The following is a 16,756-nucleotide window of genomic DNA, read 5'->3' as shown; positions in this document are numbered from 1 at the left end:
TATGGTATTTGAATATATCTCCAACCTGATTTAAAAAATCAAGTCACTAGGGGGCGCCTGGGTGGCACAGCGGTTAGGCGTCTGCCTTTGGCTCAGGGCGTGATCCTTGCGTTCCAGGATCGAGCCCCACATCAGGCTCCTCTGCTATGAGCCTGCTTCTTCCTCTCCCACTCCCCCTGCTTGTGTTCCCTCTCTCGCTGGCTGTCTCTGTCTCTGTCAAATAAATAAATAAAATCTTTAAAAAAAAAAATCAAGTCACTAAGTTACAGAAATATGTACAGATAACATAAAATGATGTCTAAAATTTGAGTCCAAATCTACAGAGGGGTATGTAACTGGTTAAACAAGGTTAGCCATGGGTTGATCATTGTTGAAGCTGGTCGAGAGTATCTGGGAGTTCATCATTCTGTTCTTTCTAGTTTTGTCTATGCTCAACATTTTCAATAAAACCAATTAAAAATACAATTTTCCCAACCATTATTTGAAGATCGTGCCCCATGTGCTCAGAAACATTGCACTGTAAGAATGATCCTTACATTTTGTGAAATATACCATTGATTGTGTCAAATTAACCATCGGCAGAGATTAAGCACGCTGGATATGTTACATAAAAGTCCTAGAGAAATAAAATGGGACAATTATTCCCTTGGTAGCAGAATGATGATTAGGTGGCCTCTTTGAAAATTGGTCACTTCCTTATTAGAGTGAGATTTTAAATTCCAACTCTTTGTTGGAATTCTTTCATTTTTAGGGAATGAATGACTCATTCTGAGAAACTGTAAAATAAAAAAAATTAAAAAATCTATCTTCCTCAAAAAAAAAAAAAAAAAAATCTATTCTTTTCCTCCCTAAAGGATTCCTGCAGTCCCCTCTAGGAGAAAAAAAAAAAAAAAAAAAAAAAAAAAAAAAAAAAACCCTTAGTAAGGAACTCAAGCCCCACCTCTTTATTATAATTAAGATAAAAGCAGGGAACTCCTCTCTTGTTTCTTAGGATCTGCCAGCCATGCAGATCTGGTCGCGCCTCCTTCAGGGAGCTAAGGCCAGTCCAGGGCAAGAGTTAGTATCACCGGGGATGGTAAATGCTTGGCATCCGCATTGCAATTCCCGCCTCATAGATCAGGGCAGACATTACTAATGCATTTCAGAATTCTTTCCTCCTGAGCCTTGAAATAATTCTCAATGAACAGACCCAGAGAAACCACCACCAGTCTGAATTTATGTGGGTTGAAACTTCTTTTCCAGGTTTTGTGTTGATGCTGGTATTAAGGATAAAGTTAAGAGAAGGTTAGGATTTAGCTTTATCATGAGAGTAAATGTTAATCTAGTATGAGAGGCTTTAACGAGGCTTAGCATTAATATTAGGGTTTTAGATAAGATTAGCGTTAGCATTAGGGTTCCTTTTAGATGGTATAATTATAAATCTGAGGCTAGAGTTATGTCTTACAACTTTTTGCTTAATATTAGAGAGGATGAAGTTAGAACTGGGTATATTTTACTGTGAGAGCCAGAGTCAGATGAATATCTTGAAAATATCCTAAGACCTCCCAAAGCTGACCTATTTCTTCTCTTAGGGTCGTCTTCAGCCTGTATTTTGGAAGAATAGTAATGAAAGAGCTAAAACAACTGTTAAATGATTCTAATGACTGAGCTCCTAAATCAGTAGGGTTTTATTTTCTAGATTATTCTATACGACTCAGATTTTATGAGTTAATTTAAATATTTGCTTAATAACATTTGTTAGGCTACTTACAAAAGTCATTGCAAAATGTTTCAAATATCTTTTAATCACCATTTCAAAAAAAAATTAAAACCCAAATGAAGGTGATCAAAAGCCATTAATAAAATGAGAAACATAAGAGAACCGATCAGCATATGCGGTGAAATAGTAAGTGAAACTGAGTAGCCACATCTGCAGCAGACTGCATACGTTCATTTCAACCACAATGTAAAATTTACATCTGTGAACATGACAGCAACATAGCACACATGCATTGCTGCTCAACTCCACCAACCTAACTCAATTTATCATTCTTGTTTCAAAATAGAAAGCAGACAGTGCTTTTATAGGTATTAGGAGCCATGCCAAACAGGATGAAATTTTAAATCCCTTTAAGAAATTTCTCATTTTGAAGTGTAAAAAAAGAAACTGTCTCTTAAGGAGAACCCTCTTACACTGTTGGTGGGAATGCGAGCTGGTAAAGCCACTCTGGAAAACAGTATGGAGGTTCCTTAAGACGTTGAAAATAGAGCTAGCATACTACCCAGCAATTGCACTACTAGGGACTTACCCCAAAGATACAGACATAGTGATCTGAAGGGGCACTTGCACCCCAATGTTCATAGCAGCGATGTCCGCAATAGCCAGACTATGGAAAGAGCCCAGATGTCCATTGACAGATGAATGGATAGGGAAGGTGTGGTGTGTATATATACAATAGAATACTACTCAGCCATCAAAAAAAAAATCTTGCCATTTGAAATGACATGGATGGAGCTAGAGGGTATTATGCTAAGTGAAATAAGTCATTCAGAGAAAGACAATTATCATATGACCTCATTCATATGTGGAATTTAAGAAACAAAACAGAGGATCATAAGCGAAGAGAGGAAAAAATAAAAGATGAAACCAGAGACGGAGACAAACCATGAAAGACTCTTACTCATAGGAAACAAACTGAGGATTGCTGGAGGGGAGGTGGTGGAGGGATGGAGTAACTGGGTGATGGACGTTAAGGAGGGTATGTGATGTAATGAGCACTGGGTGTTATATAAGATTGATGAATCACTGACCTCTACCTCTGAAACTAATATTAAATTATGTGTTAATAATTGAATTTAAAAAATAAAAAGGAAACTCTTACACGATGCCATTGAGTAAGTGTAGCTTGCTTGCTTGCTAACTAGTTCTCTACCTATAGCCCTCCATTTTCCAAGAGGATCTGAAATAAGGGAAGTAAATGTAATTAATTTAAAAAAATAATAAAAATATTTTTTAAAACAGAGTATGAGAAAGTAAGGGTAAAATATGTAAGTCAAGACCAGGGGAACAAATAGTAATAAAGAATGCAGGTCATTAGATTATTACATTTACCCAAAAAGACTGCAAAGTGATCTCAGACTTCCCTAATTACAAACATAAAGAGAAAACAAGATGTTATGAGATTTGAATTGTCCACAAGGCAAAATATTACCAGTTACTAAGTGAATCAATTCATTAAGAAATAATCATTTCAAATCTTTGTCCTCTTAAAGCACTCTTTGCTTGTATATGCTTCCATATGCTAAAAGATGGAAAGATAAAATAGCATTCTATTTTATTATCTATCCCTTAAAAAAAAAAATCTCCAGTCTCAAGAGCAAAGTTACAGCGTATTCATGCAGATTTCTTCAAGTAAGGTAAGGAGCTATGGCATAATAAATCTATTTCCAGTCTTGTAGGCTTTCACAAGAATCCAAAATAGCATCGTTTCATCAGGGGCCAAGTTTCATGTCAAGTAGTGTGTAAAGTCTAATAATACCCAGCAGGTGATAGAAGCAATGCATGGGAAAAAATAAAAGTTACATAAAAAATATTACCAGGGACATTACAGCTGTGACCAAAAATTCTTGAAGTTCTTTTGCTTAGATTATGTAACCATGTAGAGGGGAGAAGGAAAAGGGGTCACAATCTTGGACACTTGGCAAGTGCAATTTTCTCAATTTTTCCCCTTATTTCTCTTCCATACTTGTCTACTTACGGTTTTTCTAGGCATGTAACAGTGTCAGGGGAGATTGGGCTGGAAAGTGCACTTGCTGGGAGTGAGAAAATCAGAGTTCTAGCTTTGCTTTTGCATTCAGCTCGCCTTTCCCTTCATCCTCTTCCAGCTCCTTTTGCCCATCTTTAAAGAGAAGGCACTGCTCTGCTAGCTCACATCCCAAATCTACCCGCCAGTAATTAATTATGTGACTTTAGGCAAATCACTTACCATCTCCTGTGCCTTAACTCTTTGTTCGTAAACAGGACCCAACCCTAAATCTTGCAGAATTTTGCAATTATTGAATACACGAACGTCTCTGGAGAGCTTACCAGAGTACCTAACACACAGAATACGCTCAATGAATGTTATTTCCTTTCCCTTTGTCTTTGCATTCTTCCCTTCAAAGTCGCCTCGATCTCTAAAATGTGTTTATATTGCGAAACAAGAGATGGAAATCACCAGTGAGGGATACAAAATAGGATCATGGTTTTTTTTTTTTTTTTTTTTTAGTGTTCAGGTTAAATTACACCGTGACTCCACCAGACTATTTATAGGAATGCTGTTTTTCCTTCCTTCAGTTGCCCTGATCCCAAGATAGGTGCATGAACCCTAGGGAGCTTAGTCTTTGTTCCTCAAAGGAAAGAAAGAAAGGAACCTAAACTCGATGCTCCAAATTCACCAAATCCTGTGTTCTTTGTCATGTATGTGTAACTGCCACATGAGAGCGGACACAGGGCTTGTTAGATGGGGTTGCCCAAAGTGTCTCATTTCCTTGTCTGGCCTAGCAAAACATCCCTTGATATCTGGTACTGTGTGTGTGTGTGTGTGTGTGTGTGTGTGTGTGACAATGAGGGAGGGTGGGGGGCAGGAAAGAGGTCCCTCCTCCACAGTGTTATGCTAAACAATGATGATACTAGTCTAGGTCTGGATGTCTCCATCATATGTGTCTTTAGTGAGTCTACTTTCTAAGTACGTTCATACATACATGCACAACGTTTTCCCAAGATATGGCAGGGATGCCAGAGTGGCTGAGTTAGGGAAAAATCCAGCAGCACGAATACAGTGTGCCTGGAACTTGCCTTTCTTTAAACCAAAGGGTCATTCTTCCTTCCCCACACTCTTTGCTTGGTGGGACGGGGTCTCAGGCATATGCCTCTGAGTTGGAGCCCCCCGCCCCCCATCCCAGCAGTAGTACGGGGTAGGTGAGGATGCTCTCCTCCATCATGTTAGCAAGCCTCCCTGACCCGTCTGGCCCTTGAGGTCAGGCTATCTCTGGCTTCATCCATCCACCCTAACACGGACGGCGGTAGAAGATTCTCTTGTCCTGCCTCCATGGCTTCCAAAGCATAATCACCAAAGAAGATCAATCTGACTTTGGTGTCTATTCAAAAAGCTGGGCTATTAATTTATCATTTGGTTACACACATAGGAAGGAATCTCATATTTTCAAGTGGCTATCTCTATCATAATGGTAAAAAAAAAAAACCCTGGATCAAAATGGGGCTCATTTCATACCCCAAGACACAATCGAAACAACTCTTTTTCTTGCTTTCTCATCCCTCTGAACTCCCCCTGCTTTTCTGCTCTGTCAGATTCCAGTTCAGTGTTCCCATTTCAGAAATCCCTTTGGAGAAGGGGGAGCTCTTTTGGCTCTAATGAGTGTACCAAAATTGTTTCCCCAAGAATGATGAAGGCAGTCAGACTTTATATGGGTAGTGGTAATTGATCCCCACACTGCCTTAGCAAGGAACAGAGCTGCTGGGAACAGCAAATACTGCAATGTTATGTAAAGACTCATTACTATCCTTTGCTTCTCGGTTTTGCTGGCTCCCACGGCAGTGATGGGCTGGGCTACGGTATGCACCTATGAGAAACCTTGAGGCCACTTAAGGATATGCCACAAGACAAGCTGCAGAAAAGAAGGAAAACGTAGCTTAGAAGTGTAGAAACAGAAATAAAGGAAGAGATATCACAGGATACAGGTGTGGGTCCCTAGCAGTTGCCTCAGGTGTCAAAAATTACCCCCTTATGAGAAGCTAAATCATCAGCTGATTTATATTCCTAAATCATTTAATTTCTTTCATTAAAATTCTCTCTGCCACCCCATCTCCCTCAGCTTCTGCTTAGCAGTTTTTTTTTTTTCTTTCTTTCTTTGAAGATAGATGGGATTGAGAGCTAAGAAAGAGAAGCCTTCTGAGCTTTTGATACGGTGGCGTAGAGGCATCTACTCCAGCCACATGTACTGAAATGTTGACTATGAAATACAGGCTCTAGGATAGGACGTCAGGAGACTCATCAACAACAGTGGGAGTGGCTTAAATGCGAGAGTATTAGGAAGTCAAAAACACAGGACATTTTTCTTAGAGAAATAAGAACTTAAATCCCGAATTTGGTTGAAAGATCAAACTGCTGTGGAGATTTAAGAGGTTTAGAATCTTGCCGAAGCAATGCTTTGTTCTTACTTTTATTATTTAATTTTGGAGCCAGACAAAGCATGACTGGTGGGAGAGGGGAACATTTACTGAGCATTTAGTATGTGTTGGGCACTTTTGAACCAACGATCCAATTGGCCGCAGAAGAATCACTTGGAATGTTTACGACTCTTATTAAATGAGAGATGAGGAATTTGAGGCTTCACAATTTAAGTCATTTGCCCAGGATCACACAAGCATGAGCAAAGGCAGGACTGAAACCCTGTGCTGACTTCAGAGCCCAGGCATCTGCATTGCACCATGCTGCTGCTTCCTTAACAGGCCAGACTAGTGGAAGCAGGAAGAGCTGGCTGCCATGGATAGCTTTCGAGTTAAAAGCCTGTGTCCTCTGTGCCACCCATTCGGCACCTAGAACTCACAGTTCACATCCTTCCTTGTGCTTATGTCTGTTTTGGGTTGCCAGCTCAGGAATGGCTGGTCCAATGTCCAGTGACCACTAAGTACCTTTACGACCTTCGCCTCTTCATGGCTCCGTGTGCTGCCCTTTGAAATCGGTAACAGTCGCACCTACCTCATGTGACTATTGATGAGTTAATATCACAAACCACTAGAACAGCGCTTAGCACGCATTTAACTCTCCATAAATTTAGCTACCAATTTACACCTTTATCTTCTATCCCAGTGGCATGGAGTACCTCCAAGCTGCAAATAATAATTATATTTATAACACTATCTAAGGTAAGACTTCCTCTGTTACTGGAGGTGTGCCCTTGAAAAGTCACGCAACTTTTTTGAAGTTGAGTTTTCAGATCTAAGTAAATGGTCATAGTCACAGTCCTCACCTTGGCTAGTTAATTATCAGGATCGTATGAGTTCATGTATGAGGAAAGCAATGCTTAGCAAGAAGCTTGTACGTGGCTGCAGCTCAAAATGATTTTGCTTGTTCTTTGGTTTGACCTTTGAAAGACATTTTATACTTTAGAAGGCACTCTGTTTGCTTTTCTGTGTTCTCATAGTACCTGGCGATGCGACTGTTTTAACACCTACCTTACAAGAAAGTTGTATTTTTGGTCTGTCTGCCTCGTAAAGCTTGGATTTCCCTGAGGCAGGGGCTAGGACTTCTTTATCTTTGACTTACTGGTGCATACGGTGATGGCATGTAGTGTTGTGAGAAATCAATCAGTAAAAAAATGTATGGATGTTCTTCATATTTAGACAAAGAAAGAATAACAGAATGAGGGATATTAAAAAGAAAGAGAGGGAAGTAAGGAAAGAAGGAGGAAGGGAAAAAAAATACGTGAGTGGGAAGAGAGAAAAACCACAAGAACAATAACAGAATCATGTTGGTCTGTGGAGTCTGGCGGCAGTCCTTTATGGAGGAAAACTTTGTCTCGTCATAAAGTTCCCTGCAGAGTAACTAATACGTAATTAGAATTTCAAAGGCTTTTTAATGGGTAGCCAAACTTGAAGTCTGCATAGCGATATTAAACTCTATTTGGAATCTCTCCTATTCTTCACAAGTCTTTCCATTGCATATAGAGCAATCATTTACCCCCCTCTTGTAACTGTGGAGCGTCTCCTTAAAAGCAAGAGAACGTGATTGCCTTTGTCTCGTCTCTGTCCCCAACACAATGTCCTTTCAAGATACTTACCTTTGAAGTGAATGAAGAGAAATGTGAGTAGGTTAAAAGCAAAAGACAGGCCTTGGATTTTTTGCAATGGGTTTAATTTGTGGTGCCAAAGAGTCAGTTTAGGTAGCAGGAGGCACCAATCTGTTTGAATAGCGCCTTTTTCTTTCTTTACAACGAAACGTGGGAGAAAGGGAATCTAGCTCGGTTCACAAATACAGATCGAGTACCTACAATGTATGCGCACATTCATGCATGGACACAGACAAAAGGCCCTTGGTCTTCCTACCTTCAAGGAACTTACAACCTAGGATAGTTGCAGAAGCAAATAAATTACATCGAAGAAGATATATATATATATATGTCTAAAACTGCATGAGGATTAAAGTTACTGAGGAGGGTGTGCCATAGGGAGCGTCATGAATAGGTTTCCAGCAAGGGGACGTCTGAAATGGGATTTGATGGGATATATATGAGAAACAAGAGGGTAGGAAGACAAAGAGTATTTTAGGTGGGGAAAGGCACAGAAGCATGACTTACAAGAATATAACTGGGAATCTACCATCAGTTCTGTATGCCTGGAATATAAATCAAATGGACCAAGCTATCAGGTAGTGAGGCTGGAGAAATAACAACTTGAACTTCATCCTCTAGGGAAGAGCCAGGGATGTGGAGATACACAATTAGACATACGGTTTGTTTAGAAAGATCGCCATGTGCTAGCTACCATAAAGGTTATTTTCAAATTTGCCAGATAACTGACTCTACAACGTTGTTCCTCAAGCTTGATCATACACCAAAATCACCTGGGTGGCTTTTAAAAAATAGCAGTGAAAAATATATCGAATTAGAATCTCTGGGCATGGAGCCCAGTCACCAACATTCTCATGTGCAGCCAGGTTTGAGAATCACTGTGCGTAACCAGTCATGGCAGCTCTCCATGTCAGGGCAAAGATGGGAAGTGCTGGGGCGCAGGCTTTGTTAGTATTGAACTGGTCCACTGATGTCTTTACTAAGAGTAAAGGCGATGGAAGAAATGGAAGCTGACCTGACAGTGCTTTGTCACCTTGGCAAAGCCAGCCAGTTACTATGGGATTTTATTTTATTTTATTCTATTTATTTTATTTTATTATTTTATTTATTTTATTTACATATGAAATGTGCTTAATACAGTTGTGATGGATGTAGTGAGTAACACCTGACAGCAGCAAGACCTTTTGAGGACCCGAACATTGATTACAGTGTATCATGCAATTATCTATATATACACACTTTTTTTTTCTTCCTCTATTTTTTTAATGAATTTCTTTTCTTAAAAAAAATGTACATAATGTGTTTAGGAATAAATACAAGATATAAAGTGCAAAAGAAAACACACAAAACGAAAACTGAAAAACAGAACTCTCCCAGAGAACTATACACAGTGACTCCTGCTAGCAGAATGATCCCCCACAAAAAAGTCATTACGTTTCTTCCACATAACCATTAACCCTGAATATAATTCCTTACATTTCTTCACCAACTTCCTCACCACAGAACACAGCAAGACAAAAAATTTTACATTCGGAGTAAGAGAAGGGCTTCGTTAAAGTGACCCCCAACATACTGTTTTCTGAAATTGTCTGTGTCGTTCCAACAAAGATTCAGATTTTTAAATGTTGATGTGATATTTTAAAGTGAAACTCCATAGAACACAACATTTTTTAGGAAACTGTGCATTGTGAACATAGCCATCCCCCACTGATTATTTTTTTTAAGATTTTATTTATTTATTAGAGTGAGCATGAGTGGGGAGGAGAGGGAGAAGCAGGCTCCCTGCTGTGCAAGGGGCCCAATGTGGGACTTGATCCCAGGACGCCAGGATCATGACCTGAGCCTAAGGCAGACACTTAACCAACTGAGCCACACAGACGCCACCCCCCTACTGATTATTAATCAGTCCAACAGTGCTTACAAGAATGTCTTATTGTTTAAAAAAAAGGTCTACAATGATGACAACATAAAGCTAAAAGGAGCGCCATAATATTGAAATGGTAGCTAGACCAGAAGTCAAGGTTATAAAAAAGAAAAACCTATGGGTTTCAACGAGATTGCAGCAGCAGTGAGTCCTAAGACAGACACCCAAATATCTTTAGGAAAGTTAATATGGTTCGAAAGCAGAGAGTATCCATCGCCTTTGACAAACATCCTCATTTTGCACAGTAACAGGCACGCTGGAGGGCTTCCCGTATTTCTGTTCTCCCTTTTCATTCCTAATATATGCTAGTATTTCTACAAGGTTTTATTGTATTAGAGTAGTGCAAGATTCACAGCAAATCTGAGAGGAAGGTCCAGAGTTTCCCAGATGCCCCCTCCCTCCATGCACAGCCGCCCTCACTGTATCAGGATCCTCGTCAGAGCGGAGCGTTTGTTACAACTGCTGAACCCACGGTGGTGCGTCAACACCCAACGGCTATGGGTTCCCTCCGGGTTCACTCCTGGGCGTGTACATTCTGGGTCTGATCGAGTGTATACCCAGACACCTGTTCGTCCCTCCATCCCTCCAGTCAGCCACTCATCTTTTTTGTCTCCATGGCCTTGCCAGTCATGTAGTTGTCACTGTGTAACTTAGTAACATGCATTTACGTATCCACCATGTCTTTGCATGGCTCGATACCTTCTTTTTATTTTTTTTAAAGATTTTATTTATTTGAGAGAGAGAGAAAGGCCTTATCTTTTAGTGAATAAAATGCCACCTTCTAGATGTACTAGTTTATCCTTTCACCCACGGAAGGATATCTTGGTTCCTTCCCAGTTTGGGCAATTATGAGTAAAGCTGTACGTGCAGATTTCTCTGTGGACGTCCATTTTCACTTCTCTCACAGAAATACCAAGGAACGCTGTTGCTGGAGTATATGGTAAGAGTGTGCTTAGTTTTGTAAGAAACCCCCAACTTATCTTCCGAAGTGGCTGTGCCATTTTACGTTCCCACCAACAGTAAGATTTCCTGTTCCTCTACAGGGGTATTTTAAAAAATATACATATTTTTTTACCATAATAAGTAGTAAGAAATACATTTTATATCACAACAGGTTTAAAATTCTTCTCTCTACATACTTGTGTGTGTGTGTGTGCGTGCACACACACGTCCCTACATGTGAATATATGTAATAATCCACTGTTTCACACAAAAAAAATCACTTCAAAACTAAGTAGCTTAAAACAATAATGAACATGATCTCTCTCAATTTCTGTGGGTCAGGTATTTGGGACGAGCTTAGCTGGGTGATTCTGGCATCAGGTCTCCCACAAGGTTTTAGTCAAGTCTAGGCTGGGGCTCTGATCATTTGAAGGCTTACATGCAGTTGGAGGGTCTACTTCCAAGGTGGTCCATTAACATGGCTGGCAAGTTGGTGCCAGCTTTTGATGGGAGGCTCCATTCAATCTCACAGGGGTTTCTCCACACAGCTGCTTGAGCGTCCTCATGATATGGCAATGGCATCACACAGAGAAAACAATCCAAATCCTTGGCAGACCCTGCAAGGTTCTTTATGACCTAGCCTCAGAAGTCATGCACCATTACTCTGGTAATATCCCGTTGATGACACAAACCAGCCATGAAGGAATATGGGAGGGAACGTACAGTTCCCTGGGATATGAATACCAGGAGGCAGTGATCATGTGGGACCATTTTGGAGACTAGCTACTCCATCCCATACCTACACCACACACACACACACACACACACACACACACACACACACTTAAAACTAAACTTTCTCAAGGTAACATGTAGCCTTATATGTGCAACACACTCTAATATTCTCTATTCTACTTCACTTTCAAATGCTTCTTTTGAACCATTAAATAGATTTCACAACCCACTAATTGGATGCCGCCCTTATCTGAAACATAGTTACGTACATGCTGTTGAACACAAACTCATTAAGTTTCAATATCCTCGATACCATATGGGGGGTATCCATAGGTTTTACACAGGTAATATGATGAAATCGAATAAAAGGAACTACTTTTTAAGTTTAGATTCTCAAGAAAAAGTAACTATCCCACAACACAAGCTGTTGGAAACACAAGCTGTTCGCCATCTTATTGCTCCCTATACTCCTGAGGTCTGGTTAAGGTAGAGGGTATTTGCCAAAGCAAAGAAGGCTCTGGCAGGGCAAAGAAGGCCAAGGAGGCAGCTATCTTCAGGTCCTCAAGAAGGTAGGGCATGGCAAGCCGGAGATAAATACAGATCCCATAAGCAGGGGATGACATAATTTATTGTTGAGACTGGAGAGAAAAAGGAAGCAGCATGACCAATGACACTGAAACAGGAAGTACAAACTCTGGATCATCCCAGGCATGCCTTCCTGTAACTGTTGTATTAGAGAAGATGACTGAGAAGCGGAAGTTGAAGACACTAAGTTCTTGTCAACAAACAGTAATCTGTCCCTTTTCCTTAGAAGGAAATTATCTCCTAGTTGTTCATGTGTGATAATTAAATGAAGATTGAATATAAAACACTTAGAAAGTGCCTGTATGTAGCAAGCACTATGGAAGTTCATGCTAACTGTGCTTGGAGATGGCCATCTTAGAAAAAAGGGCCTCACTGTTACTTTCAGATTAGTGCCTAGAACCAAGCATGACAGACTCTTGTTTGAGTCCTAGTAGAGAACACTTATTATCATTTCCTCACAGGGAAGATGTAGGAACCACCACTGGATCCCAGTGTATACACAACAAGGTCAGCTATATTTTTGGTTTATTTGTCTGTTTTGGGGGAGGGGAGAGAGAATCTTAAGCAGGCTCCATGTCCAGCACAGAGCCCGATGTGGGGCTCCATCTCAGAACCCTGAGATCATGACCTGAGCAAAATCAAGAGTCAGACTCTTAACCAACTGAGCCATCCCGGCACCCCTAGGGTCAACCGTTTGGATATTCATTACCAACTATGGGTTTAATTATTCCTAACAAAACATCTCTCTCCTCAAGTAAATGTGTACATATGTATATACATCCTTTGGCTGTGTAGAACTCAGCTGACGGTTACTACAAGACCGTGGGTTTCTATTGAGTAAATTCTGTGAAATAATATGCTTTACCTAGCTTGCTTTAACATACCCATGTTTTCTACATGGTGAACAATCTCAGCTTATCCTGATCCTTAAAATTTCAGCATACTCAAATGAAGAATTAGTGGCCATTCTGACCCCATCAGCATAATCCCAGAGGTAAAGTTAACGTGGGCCACTCTTCTAGGGTGCAGAACTGATCCCGAGAGACATATAAATTCGAAGTGAATTTACTATTTACTGAGAATCATCTTTGAGATAGGCACTATACTAGGCTGTTCACCTATCTTAAATCATTTTCTTTTAGATCAAATCATCTAAATTTCAGTTTCTGTAGAAAGATGGTAGAGGTTATAAAAAAGGAAAATAATTTACTTAAATTCAATAATAAGTGATGATAATGATGTGGTCTCCTGTCTATGCAAACTGGGCTTTGTTCATTACTTTGTGCCTCAGGGAAATGCTTTCCAGTTTGTTTATTTCCAAAAAAACATGGTCCTTGGATGTTGGGTGCCAGCAGTACCTACTGACAATGTAATGAGTTGGGGGCATTTTCCTCCCTATGAAGTCAGGTTGCACTTCCTCTGGAATAAATCATCTATAAGAGACACATTTGCAATCGGTAGCCACCATATCTGAAGATCGTACTCAGTGCAAAACTGATATAAAAATGGTTGCTTTGTGGTACCTGCATCTAAAAGGACCCAAAGGAAGTCTGTTCCTCTCTTTCGCCCCACCTTCTCTATATGTCTGTGATAGACAGTCCGCAACTATGGAACCCAAAGACAGAAAAGGACAATGTAAGCATTCTTTAAGTTCACCAAGCACCTCTGTCAGTTCTATAATGAATGCAGATGCCAATATGAAATTTTTATTTTACTCTGTTTTCCTTCCTTGGTGCATTCTCAATACTGTACTTGTAGATGTTTCCCAGTTAAGATTACGCGCAGCACTCAGACTCTCCTTCTCTTCACTAATGCATATAATCTGTTGGCACATTGTTTTGGAGAAGCGTAATGGCCTCTGTAAAAGCAAGGAGCTTTACAACAAAGTGGAAGGTGTTAATATAATGGGTACAATAATTCTGGAGGAGGAAAAAAAAAACCTTGTAGCTTATAATTTGGAGTCATTTGGCACCTCCGGGTCTATTCTGGAAAAGATGGTTTAAATGAGACAATAAGAGGAAACCAATTTACAACTTGAAATAAGCAGAGTTCATGTTTCCATGTTGCTAAAAGGCAAGGTTAGACGAACACTCTACAGTTATCATAAAATTTTTATCAAGAAGCTGCAGTACTTTTAATAATTCATTATTTTACCTTCTTGCAAGAACTCCTCTATGTGCTTTTGAAATGTTGTTTTTATTATCCTGGAAGAATTGGTTTTGAAGAGGAATCTTTCTCTAACTACATGGAGACAAGTCTATTATCAAGGAGTCATGATTAGTATAAACTAATTCTGTCCCTCCTCTTTATACATCTTCCAATTGATTGTGTTAACAAAGGCATCCTCCTTCCTACCTACACCAGCTTAATGGCATATTGTGGAAAATACAAAATTGCATATTCAAATCACCTTGAGAGGTTTAAAGAAATTATAATGCATGTGCTGATGTTTCCTATGAAGAGCTAACATTAACAGGCATGTATCTTGTTTCACTAAACAGAGAATTCCTTCTAACACCTTAATGAATGAAATTCTGTAGACTGCTAAACACATAATCTGTCAAGAACCTGACAATCCACCTTAGAAAGCATTTCATTAAAGAATGGTAAAAGTTACATGATACCACACTGATCAGGCTGAGCCAGTCACCCCAACTTCAGCAGAGATGAATGATCAAACATAAGCATGGTTGTCCAATCATTCTTAGATGTAGAGAAGCCACTGGTCCTTTGTTAGATATCATTTAATTGCACAACACATCTACCTGGCTGTCATCCTGATTTCAGTGCGTCTTGTCAAGATAATTCTTGAAGGCATTATCCAGTGACTGAGTTAGCTGGTGTCAAAAATGAAAATATGGCTCACAGTGGGGAAGAACCCAAACCCAACAATTTATTTGGTAAAAACAAATACAAGGTAGGAAGCTTGAAGCCGTAACAAAATGGGCTGGCCTGAGCTTAACTTTCCCCAATTAATCAAATGTGTGCTTTAAAAATATGTTGGAGGATTCCAGCATCCATGCCATGGTCTGATAATTTCCAAATTATGGATTTTAAAACTTAATTAACCCAGGGAGTAAGAAAAGACAAAACAACACAACAAAAACAGTTCTACGGCTTCCTCATTTGGCGATTCTCATAATTAGCAAATGTGTATTAAAAATAAACATCTTTTCTTTCAAATGCTGCATTTATCAAATAAATTCTAAATGTTTTCACTTATGATAGACAAGCTGCTTTTAATTTTCACTGAAAAATCTTAAGAACCAAGTGTTTTTTCATATAAAATCCTGAATTCATCAATAGAGAAATATTTTGTAAAATATAGGCCCCATTCCTGCCCTCTTCACCTCAGTCACACAGCATGCCAAATATACTTTGATCATTTAAAGAGCTAATCCCACACAGAATGTCCAGCACACCAAAGAACATTCACTCAATGGGCCTAAGGAAGAGGTGGGAAGTCATGTGACAGGTCTCCAAAGGGAACTTGTTGAAAATAAAGGGAATTTTTGCCTCCAGAGAAAAACAAAAGCCCATTTTTGTTTTCTCCCTCCATGTCCTCCTGTTGCCCACCCCACACCCCATGGCTGATCTGCAAGAGAGTAAGGGGAACACATGGCTGAGAGGGACCCTTCCATAGGTGCACAAGAGAGTGAAGTCCTCTTTGAACATAGTTCTTTTCTTATCCTCACGCCAATCCTGACATTGGCCACAGAATCAGAGGTATCATAAATCAGGGTAGAAGCTGGGAATACGGTACAGGTGTGTAAGTGTGCTAGAGCTAGGAATGGAGAGGCCTGCAATTATAAGGAAAAGAAACCTGTTCGTAGGGCCTACATTTCTGATAATACACTTGGTAGATGGGTGTCTCTCTCTCCTACGTGTGTGTGTGCATGTGTGTATATATATGTGTGCATATGTATAGAGTAAATATACACATACAAATAGCTTTTTGCTCTTGTGTGTGTATACACACGTGTATGTGTCCATATACATACATACAAAGATTATATAATATATATGTAGAGATTTGGTCTATCAGTTGAAAGTCTTAGTTTACTCATCTGTAAAATGAGGTTAATATCAGAAGCTACCTTACAAGGTGGTTGTGACTATAAAATGAGATAAAATATATAAGTCCACGACTAGGTTTAACATATAGTAGGTGCCCAATAAATGCTATCTTTTAGGAAGTCTCCCGATCTGCTAATGGAAGTTCCATGTGGCATTCTGTTCATTAGTTTATTCCTTCATTCATCACCTAATATATGCTGTGAGAACGTAGTGATCTGTGCATACCTCAGAACACAGCTGTGAACCAGATAAATCTGGCCTCAATGCTATTGGGTCCTATCATGTGGTAACAAATTACAACTGATAAGTATCTGGCACACACGACATGCACAATGTATATTAAGCACCCAGAAGGGAGGTGCTAGGACAGTTTATAAAAAGAGGCTTGATCTGATCTGCAAGAACAGGGGAGAATTCCGTAGGGAAGAAAACTGTAAGCAAAGACCTGAAGGATGAGTTGGTGATTTATGTGGAGACAAGAGGAAGATTGCTCCAAGGCAGAAGGAATTTGTGCAAAAACCTGTAGTAGGAGAAAGCATGGCAAATGGAGAGAGTGCACTGAGGATGAGCACCAGGTAAAGGTGAGGTCCCGTCAGGCAAAGCCTGCATCAGAGAGTTAGGGCTTGATCCCAAGAGTAATGGGTAGCTAGCTATTAAGATGTG

The 16,756-nt window shown here is 39.8% G+C and overlaps 1 long non-coding RNA gene across 2 annotated transcripts in view; it reads right to left on the bottom strand.

Annotated features, from left to right (window-relative positions):
* LOC148107968 (uncharacterized) overlaps positions 1-16,756 on the bottom strand; it is a 32,745-nt gene that overhangs the window by 13,958 nt on the left and 2,031 nt on the right. Inside the window, exon 1 of one of the 2 annotated variants that reach the window (XR_015721396.1) lies at positions 3,966-4,140. The exons of the other annotated variant lie outside the window; for it this stretch is intronic. This is a non-coding gene — a long non-coding RNA (uncharacterized LOC148107968). Of the gene's footprint in view, positions 1-3,965; positions 4,141-16,756 lie in introns of those variants that run through there. 2 annotated transcript variants of the gene reach the window in all.

This window comes from Ursus americanus, chromosome 23 (genome assembly GCF_024610735.1).
Source record: "Ursus americanus isolate L20-20 chromosome 23, mUrsAme1.1.p, whole genome shotgun sequence".
NCBI classification, from domain to species: Eukaryota; Metazoa; Chordata; class Mammalia; order Carnivora; family Ursidae; genus Ursus; species Ursus americanus.
This window is presented reverse-complemented; position numbering and strand designations above follow the sequence as displayed.